Source organism: Eptatretus burgeri, chromosome 12 (genome assembly GCF_056783735.1).
Source record: "Eptatretus burgeri isolate ZD-2024b chromosome 12, Ebu_testis_v1, whole genome shotgun sequence".
NCBI lineage: Eukaryota > Metazoa > Chordata > Myxini > Myxiniformes > Myxinidae > Eptatretus > Eptatretus burgeri.
This window is the reverse complement of record NC_140972.1, coordinates 36,784,372-36,795,018: the sequence shown is the minus strand read 5'-3', so window position 1 is coordinate 36,795,018 and position 10,647 is coordinate 36,784,372. Positions and strand designations below refer to the sequence as shown.

The 10,647-nt window shown below is 45.1% G+C and overlaps 1 pseudogene; it reads right to left on the bottom strand.

Moving 5' to 3' along the window:
* Positions 1 to 6,971: 6,971 nt before the first annotated feature.
* Positions 6,972 to 8,835, bottom strand: LOC147015422 (uncharacterized; annotated as a pseudogene).
* Positions 8,836 to 10,647: the final 1,812 nt, after the last annotated feature.

The following is a 10,647-nucleotide window of genomic DNA, read 5'->3' as shown; positions in this document are numbered from 1 at the left end:
TTCACAGGCATGTAACACTTTCAAACTTGTGGGATTTTAAAATTTGATTCCTGGTGGGGGAGGGGTTGTTAAGGCCTCCATGCTTAAATATGTGTGATCAGAAGTTATTACGTTTTAGCTGCAGACAAGTTAATACATCTGAGTGTGGGTTAGTAGTAAGGACTAAATATGTGTGAACATGGCAGAAGCATTGGTCTGACACAACTTTGGTATCTGAATACATGACTAGTGATCTGAAGGCGTTGTCTAAAAAACAACAACAATTCGTATCGGGAGTCAAGTGAGCGACAGTCAACCTCTCTTGTGAAAATAACTAATTTTCCTTTTTCATGTGGATGACAAAATGTTAGTATGGATCAAAAACGGTGGGATTTAATACAAATTTACCTCCTACATATCATCTGTGTTCAATCATTCATTTGCATGCCTGTGGGTTTGCATCAGTTCTTTCAGGGGTGCGGTCATGCCACTGTTTGTGCCCCCTGTAAGTTAGAGCAGGAATTTGGCCAGGGTGGTGGGTATAGCTCACCTACTCTTCACAAAGGATTTTTAACGTCAAACTAATGCTGGCAGACGTGATGCTCAGTTGGACGTGCATCCCAGGATGGCACATGCAATGATGCATCACCCTGCCTGCGAAACATCAGGATGAGAGTTTATAGCTGGGCTGAAATTTGAACCCAGGCTACACAGCTCAGAGGTGAGTGCATATAACTTTCAGCTATCTCGCCAGCTGATAGATTATCTGTATGAACACAGCTGCAAATAGCCTCTGACAAAGTCCATTACATGTATAGTTTCTACTCGCACAGCACAGAACTTTCAACAAAAATGACCGTTTCGAAAAAAAAAGTTAATTGAGAATCTAATTATATTCCACAAAATCTCATATTGGATGTCTACGCACTTGACATTATTTTTTTGATAATTACCTTGAAACACTGAAATTTTTTGATTATACCCGACACTGACATTTCCATGTTACATCATGCCAAGCCGTGGAATGCACAGGTGACGTATCCAGATTACTTGAGTAGCTCTTAACACAAAGTGCTTAAAAACAACAACTTAGAAACATAATCCTTTTTTATTCCATGTTATGTTATTCTATATTACTGAAAATGTATGTAGATGAATAATTTAAGAAAATCTGTCTTTTTATTATTGGAAAATGAATGCACTATATATTACATTTCCTGCTTAAATTGCATGTTCATAAAATCAAGATGGTGGCACGTGAGATAACAGAGTGTAGAACAACGATTAATTATAAAGTTTAATTGCCATCAACAAATTCATTAAGAATTTAAATTGACAGATCACACTAAGCCCTAAGGTGATGGTTGCATTTCCATTGTACTGTATGTACAGGCTTAATGGTCTTTGGGGTCTTAAGAGTCTTCAGGGGTCGAAGGGGTCTCGGCAGTCTAAAGGGTGAAAAGGTACATTCCAACAGTACGTAATTGATTTAAGATACGTACGTACTGTACATTGCCATGACTATCCTAACTAACCAATCCTCCACACTTAACTTTCTCATGGACCATTGCACCAATTCCTGAGGCACCCTATTGAATGCCTTCTCCAAATCCACAAATATAAAGTGCAGTTATTTATTATTCCCCAGATATTTTCTTGTAATTGCCGAATTATAAAAATTACCTCTCTCATGCCCATTCCTAACATGAAACCAAATTGCATTTCATGTATATTAACACTCTGTCATCAATTTATCCATGACTCCACCACTTTCATTCCATGGTCCAGCAACTTCGGACCCCTATAGTTGCTCTCAACTGAGGCATCACCCTTCCCTTTTAGTGGAGCAGATAACAAGATCAATCTTTCAAAGTGTGGTGAATTGAGGTGAATTGAGGGACATGACGCGGGATCACATGTTGTGCGTCTCGCGTACAAGGGGAGGTCTCCGCGGCACGGGGTGATTGTCCCCGGGGCATTGCCATTTACATCGGCTGTTCACTTGATGCTCGTTGACTGAAGGTGCTCATTGACTGGTGAGAATGGAGATTATATCGAACTCCGTGCTTACGCGGATTTAGTCTGCAATGATTAATCGCACATGTATACGTTACTGCTTATGTACTCCTAGCTGAACCTGTATTCCCCGGTGTGCCCGCAGAAGCGGCTCCAATCAAATGGAATAAAGCCTAAACTCTGAAGGTTCTTCTCTCGCTCTTATTTCAATTTATTCCATTTGGTTTTCTCGGCTCTCTCAACCAACGATGGACAAGATCTACAAACCAGAGAGGTTCAACGCAGACCCAAACGCGACTGACGCAGAAATGAAATGGTCGCATTGGTTCTGTTCCTTCTCACACTATCTGACCATCATCGAGGAGGGAGCTGACAAATTTGCCGCTCTCGTGAATCATGTCTCGCCCAGCGTGTACAGGCTCTTCTCGGAGTGCGACACTTACGAAGCAGCGATCGACGTGCTGCAAGCGCTCTACGTGAAGCCCAAGAACGAGGTATACATACGACATCTTCTCAACACACGCAAGCAAGCAGCCGGGGAGACAATCGATCAGTTCCTGCAAGCTCTGAATCAGCTGGGAAAAGACGGCAGCTTCCGGGCCGTAAGCGCCGAGGAACAACGAAAGGAAGCCACACGGGAGGCATTCATCCAAGGACTCAGATCAGCCCACATACGGCAACGCTTACTAGAGAAAGCGCAACCCACTCTTGACAAGGTAGTCGATCAGGCACGAGCGATGGATACGGCTCAGCAGCAATCTGAGTCATTTGGGACACCGATGCTGCTAATGAACGCTGCTACGATGGGAACCCAAGGAACCCCACTGGCACAGACACAGCCAGACATAGGGAATGGAGAAACACCCGAGGAGCCGGATACCCAGGCCACGTCAAACTCCTCAGCAACTGCTCCGGTTGGTAAATGCTTCTTTTGTGGGTACAAAAGGCACCCTCGTCAAAAATGTCCCGCCAGAGATGCCACATGCATGAATTGCGACAAGAAAGGGCATTATGCCAGGGTATGTAAATCTACTCTAAGGAGAAATAAACCCACTTCTGCGGCTCTCTACTCGCAAAATAAATTAACTGCAGCCTCCCCGGGGAATCTATCCAAGGCTATCATCAACGTACGAATTAACGGGCATATGGCTGAGGCACTGATTGATACCGGTAGCTCTGAAAGTTTCGTCAACAGCTCGCTAGTGAAGGGCAGGAAATGGATAATCCACCCGACTGATAATACGGTATGCATGGCCGCCACCTCACTACAATCCCGCGTACGAGGGTACTGCAATGTTGAATTGGACGTAAAAGGGTACACGCATCGGGATGTAAGGGTACTGGTGCTTCGTGATTTGTGCGCAGACGTAATTCTGGGTCATAATGTCCTCAAGCAGCACACGAGCGTCGAAATACCCTTTGGAGGAAGCAAGCCTCGTCTAATTTTAAATGCGTTGACCACCGCGGAGGTGACGTCCCCCCAGCTGTTCGCTAACTTGTCGCCGGTCTGCAAACCGATAGCGATTAAATCGCGGCGATATACCACTGCTGACATGAATTTCATCACCTCAGAAATCAAGCGATTACTGGAAGAAGGAATTATAGAACCGAGCGATTCGCCATGGCGCGCACAGGTGTTCGTAACCAGCAGTCAGAACCATAAGAAACGAATGGTTGTCGATTATTCCCAAACGGTCAATCGCTTTACCCAACTCGATGCCTACCCCCTGCCGTGCATAGACGAGATGGTCGAACGCGTGGCCAATTATAAGGTATTCAGCACCATCGACTTGCGAAGCGCCTATCATCAAATTCCCATCCGAGAGGAAGACAAACCTTACACCGCATTCCAGGCAGGGAGGCGCCTCTACCAATTCAGGAGAATACCTTTCGGTGTCACGAATGGGGTAGCTTGCTTCCAACGGGTTATGGACGACATCATCTCAGATGAAAACCTCAAAGACACTTTTGTTTACGTGGACAATGTCACAGTGTGTGGTAGGGATCAGGGGGAACATGATAGGAATCTGGACAGATTCTTGAGCATTGCTAGAAAATATAATCTGACTCTCAACTACGAGAAATGCGTATTCTCGGCAAGGTCAATTGACCTTCTCGGCTACACAATAGCCGACGGCACAATTAAGCCTGATCCTGAACGATTGTGCCCACTTCGTGAGCTACCTCCACCTCAGGACCTGCAGGCAATGCGCCGGGTGATCGGCATGTTTGCTTACTATGCGAGATGGATTTCGCAATACTCCGAGAAAATACATCCCCTAGTGCATTGCAAAAACTTTCCACCAGATGCCGCTGTTGTAACAGCTTTCCACAACCTCAAAGACGATATCAGTAATTCCGTGGTATTATCGATCGATAGCTCGGTGCCCTTTGTGGTGGAGACCGACACTTCAGATCACGCCATAGCTGCTACGCTTAATCAGTCTGGGCGGCCGGTCGCGTTCTTCTCGAGAACTCTTTCTGGAAGCGAGCAGAGACACTCGGCGATAGAGAAGGAAGCGTACGCCATCGTCGAAGCGCTGCGGAAATGGAGAGATTATTTACTGGGAAACCACTTCACGCTCGTTACGGACCAACGATCCGTGGCATTCATGTTTGATGGGAAAAATAACGGGAAAATTAAGAATGAAAAAATTATGAGATGGCGGATAGACCTAGCTTGCTACAGTTACGACATTGTTTACCGGCCCGGGAAGGAAAACCCTGCTGCAGATACCTTCTCTCGGGTCTACAGTTCGGCAACAATCAGTCAGGCTTTGCAAGACCTACACGTGTCTCTCTGCCACCCAGGGGTAACCAGAATGGCACATTTCGTGCGCAGACAAAATCTTCCCTATTCTGTTGAAGATATTAAACAAATGAATGCTTCATGCCCTGTTTGTGCTGAACTAAAACCCAGATTCTATGGCGCGGCATCTGGCAGACTGATCAAGGCCACTTCCCCCTTCGAGAGACTAAACATCGACTTCAAAGGGCCCCTGCCGACCGAGACAGACAACAGATACATATTCACCGTTGTTGATGAATATTCAAGGTTCCCTTTCGCATTTCCGTGCTCGGATATGACCTCGGGCACTGTCGTGAGATGTCTCTCTGACCTCTTCGCTATGTTTGGGAAACCTTCGTACATACATTCAGACAGAGGGCCGTGTTTCATGTCGGCCGGGCTAAAACAATTCCTACTAGAGCTCGGCATAGCAACTAGTCGAACGACGGGTTACAACCCACAGGGAAACGGGCAGGTGGAACGGTATAATGGAGTTATTTGGAAAGCCGTAACTCTGGCGCTGAAATCGAGAGGGCTGGGGCCCGAGCGGTGGGAGGTTACTCTTCCCGACGCTCTGAATTCCATACGCTCTTTGCTCTGCACGTTCACCAATGCAACTCCTCACGAACGAATGTTTACTCACCAGCGACGTTATGTTGACGGTCAAACGGTGCCCAACTGGCTGACCCATCCCGGAACAGTGTTCATGAAACGCCCGGTACGACAAAGCAAGTATGAACCCCTGGTGGAGGGGGTCGAACTCATTGACACTAATCCAGAGTATGCTCATGTCAGGCTCCCGGATGGCAGGGAGACCACTGTGTCGGTTCGCCATCTGGCTCCCTCAGGTACTCCTCCCGCAGGTACACCACCTTCTGGCACTCCTCCTTCTGACATCCCCTCCCCAGGTGTTCCCCCCCCAGGAACTCCACCGGGCGACGGGGCTGCCGCGTTCCACCCGAGAGCGATCGAGGAGTCATCCCCGGCACAAGTCGAGGCTCACCAAGAGGATCGGGAGTCTCCCTCAAGTGAAACTGCCATTTACTCCCGGAGAGGTCGACGAATAAGGCCCCTCGACGACTCAATCTGTAAAGGGGATTATCGGCATTCTCGCTGCTCATGCTCCTATATGCTCATTATGTCATATATCGATGCTCATTTCCATGCTCCTACAACTCAAAATAATCACTGCTTGGCATGTATGCTTCTGTAGACCTATTAGTCCGCGTTGCTTGAAATGTATACTCCTATAGTGCTAAAGCAATCATGGTGTGTAAGATGGGCCCCTAGTTGCATTTTAAAGGTGGGGAGAATGTGGTGAATTGAGGTGAATTGAGGGACATGACGCGGGATCACATGTTGTGCGTCTCGCGTATAAGGGGAGGTCTCCGCGGCACGGGGTGATTGTCCCCGGGGCATTGCCATTTACATCGGCTGTTCACTTGATGCTCGTTGACTGAAGGTGCTCATTGACTGGTGAGAATGGAGATTATATCGAACTCCGTGCTTACGCGGATTTAGTCTGCAATGATTAATCGCACATATATACGTTACTGCTTATGTACTCCTAGCTGAACCTGTATTCCCCGGTGTGCCCGCAGAAGCGGCTCCAATCAAATGGAATAAAGCCTAAACTCTGAAGGTTCTTCTCTCGCTCTCATTTCACAAAGAATGATACAAGCATGAAATTTGGCAGAAATATTTATTTTAGGTCACTTTATGAGATACAACTACGAGCCACTTAAAATTCAATATGGCGGCCATTTTCCAAGATGGCCACCATGTTTTTCTGCCCTGCAATGTTCATTGTTCTGATTAGGTCTGATAAGAACAACTGCATAGTGGGGTACAACTTAGTCCGTAATGATAGCATTTGCACCTTCCACTACATTGTGTCTTGCATCCACATTTCGTTAACTCCTGGCAGCTTTTAGCTATGGGAGCAAGGGCAGTTCAGAAGACCTTCCACGAGTCATCTTCTTTGAACCAACCCTACTCGGACGGACACTGAGCTTCTGGCTGGCAGACTATTGCTTGGCTCCAAATGTGTCCTGCTTGATATGCAGCTCACTTGGCATGTTCCGTGAGTGCTCCTTGTGTTGGTGGAATTAAATCATATGACCTCTGCTTTCATGCAAAGAGAACAAGCCACGCCTCATTCACTAATGCACATGTTCTTGATCTGTCATACATCAGGACCACAAATTTCTCCAGGATTTCTAGATCAGATTCCTCAATCTTTGATGGGCACTGACTGAGTTTCGTGAATATTACTGACGCTTCATCACATACATTCCATGTCTGCCCTGCTGTCCACAACTTTGGGCGGGGCATGTACTTCTCCTCTGTTATCTGAACTTGGATGCTGGAACATTGAAATGCTTGTACCATGAAAGGATGTACTAGCTGTGCTTGCTGTTGGATTGTGATCAATATTGTCCATAGCAGAGGTGGTGAAAATTCACTTACGTAGAACTGGTGGACACACAACTCCTTCTTCCACATACTGGTTTACAACAGATTCGCCTAACTGGGCAGATATTTCTAATACTCTCATACGAAATGCTGATACCATTCTCATGAAGCTTGTCAATAAGTTGTCGTTTTCTCGTCTTGGCAAACACTATCATCCCAATGTATACAACAAATGGTGTCTCACGGTATTTAGAAAGCCGGTGGATTGCTGATCCTTCTCTATACTTTGTGTAGCAGTTGTACTGCAACAGTTGTGCAATAGCTGTCTGATTTTACGACACCATGTTTCAGATGTGACTTAATATCAACACCGTGTTCGATATTACACACAAACTGTAGAAGTGATGGAGGAATTTATTCTTCACCAGATCCTTCCTCGAACTGATCATTGAATTTTGTGTTGTGATTAAGCATCTCTTTATGTATGATACCAGCAGCTTCAGCTAAGTGAAAAGCTTCACCATATTTACTAGCATCAGCAAGAACTGAGCCTATGTCATTTTTGAATGCTATCAGGACATCGCGTCCTTTCTGATGCGCTTCAAGCTCGGGAATACGCTGAGAGTAACTGTTCCTTTAACCTTGTTGAGTTGACATCAGGAGAGTCCATACCGAGTTGCTCTAATCTCTGCTTGTACAGTGAAGCTAAATCTGCCAGCCTAAATATAACTGGATCTGTTCCCTCGGTGGCAGTTCTGGTGTCAGTGATGTAGATGATAAGTTCTGAAAAAGCAATGGGGTATAACTCTTTACCTGGCTTCTTGCAGCTCTGTTCTTGCTTAATCAAATTATGATGGGCTCATTGTCGATTGTATACAGCTTCCAGGCAAGCAGGATGATATTTCAACTCCAGCGCAATAGCATCGCCGGCACTGAGCTTTGCGAGGAGCTTTCCATCATTCAGAGTCCTGGCACACTCATTGAGTCTTTCATTCAATTGCATTGTAATTGCTTTTCGTACAGTTGATGTTTCGGCCTCTTCTTCACACAAAAAGCATACTGATGAAGGTGTTGGTGGATCTGTTGTTCTTTGCCTCTTACTGCGGTTTTCTTCTCTGCATGTAGAAGTACTTGCAGTCACTCTCTTCTGTGTCCTTTTTAGCTTTGTGTTATTGAACAACAATCTACAGCTTTGGTGATATTTTACTCTGTTTCGCACCAGTGTGTCTTCTATACCATCACCTTCATCTAGTCTGGCTGGATTAAGTGGAATCGGCATATCATTGATGGCATGAAACAATGGCACATTGTTTGCAATGTTGGTATAACCAGCATAGTCCTGTTCCCTTTGGAATGAACTTAGTGGTGACATTAACTTTTCCTCTCTGTCCTTCTGACAGAGGCAACATTTCCTCCAGTTTGTTTGTGGTTTTGATTTTGCTTGAGTATCCATAATTTGTGACTAGCAATGGCAAGGTCGAGGGTTTATCCTTTTACCACCTTGCCTTTGTGCACTTTGATGTATGGGATACAGCTAGGTTCATGCGTTTGCCATACACCTAGCCCGATCGTTCATCCAATGCCATTTAAATCCCGTGCGATCTGTACACCATCCGGATAACTACATGTAAAACCCCCGTTATCCTTGGCTCGGCTCTTCTGCACTGGCACATCCTGTCGGTTCAGGTGCGGCTATCTAACATCTGAGGGGTTCATGACATAGCATTTGGGATACTAAGCCCATGGTTGAGCTGACATTGAACCCCATGCTGAGTTGCACAGCAGTATATGCCACCAGTGTGCCCTGGTAGTGCATGACATATACTCTCTTTTTTTGTGTTTAGTCGATATTGGCTGGTGTCCACCACCATTGATGGTTATAATGTGTCAGGGTCCTATAGATCCTTGTGGCTGCATTTCAGTTGCAAGTGGTTTTATTTCGGAGTTTTCCATCTCCTAATGAGCTTCATCTGCCCAGAGCTGTCTGGTTTTCAGGCGCCAGAGATTCGCCTTTCACACCACCACTATTTGTGGAAACGCCCCACCACGAGAAGGCTGGAGTTGGAGCTTGACTGCCAGAGGCTTTGTTTCGCTTGCCATTTGGGGCATTTCGTTGGCAAAGAGAGCTCATCCTCTTTGCCACCCCGGCATTAGCAGTCCTTTGGAGGGGCAATAACTATTTTGAGCAATTAAAATACAAGCTCTGTTCAAGATCTCCAACAATTCTAACCGTCCCCATCTATAACGCGATGAGAACCAATTTACTTGTATTCGAAGCCTGCACAATAGTTGTCATTTGACTTCTTTATTGTTACGTAAGTCCTAAAATTGATTTATTGGTTCATGAAATCGATCAATACACTCAAGAATCAGCTCCAGCAAGGACAAAAAAACCTATATATCAACATCAAGATGAAATAAATCTGACATCTCTGGCGATTTTTATGGTTTAAAGTTGTTTTTTTCATAACCTGGTGGCCATCTTGGAAAAAATGGCCGCCACGTTGAAAATCCACGTGGCTAGCACTTTTTTCTTGCATATTGACCCTGAATGAACGTTCATACCAAATTTCATGCTTGTATCACCATTTGAACGATTCTGCCAAAAAATCACTTATTTGCTCCACTATTTATAAATATCCACCATTACACTCTTCAACCACTCATCTGGAATAGATGTCTCCCTTGTAATTGCATTTATCAATTTAGTGATTAAATTCACTCCAATATCACCAGATGCCTTCAGCATCTCTGTGAAAATACCAGTGTTGCTCAGGGCTTTACCATTCTGCATTTCATCAATGGCTTTCTTCACCCATTCTTTCTTTATCTTAGGTCGTGGGCCCTGCTCTACTATGTCCAGAATATCCCAGTTCCAAGGGAACACATCATTTAGCAGGTGCTCATAGTAACTCCTCCAAGCATTTATAATCTCCCCATTGTCAACCAGTACATTTCCATATCATCCTTCACACATTGTTCTTCAATGAGATCCTTATTTTGACCCATCATTTGCTTTGCTATCCTAAATATCTCCCCTCTACTATCTGCATCATTTATCACATCTGAAAGTGAATCCTGTACTCATTTCTTAGCCTTGTAAACTCCTTTTCTTGCCCTACATTTAGCCACTAAGTATTCCTCCTTATCCCCTCCCATTTTCCCAATCCTAAACAGTTTTCTTTTTTTCTTGAATCACCATATCCCTCATTATTGCACCACAATGTAGTCTCATGTCGAGCTGGGCCCTTCGACCAGCCACGTCTTTGCAGTCGCACACAGCAGCCCATCTTTTAAAGAGTTCCAACAACTCTCTACATCCTCTCCTACCATAGTATTTCCAAGATTCATTTCCAGAAGTTACCAATAGAAGTGTTCCTTTACATTCTGATCTCTTAGTTTCCATACTCTTGTCCTTGGGATGTAAGGTTTCCTCTTTTCCCTGCTCC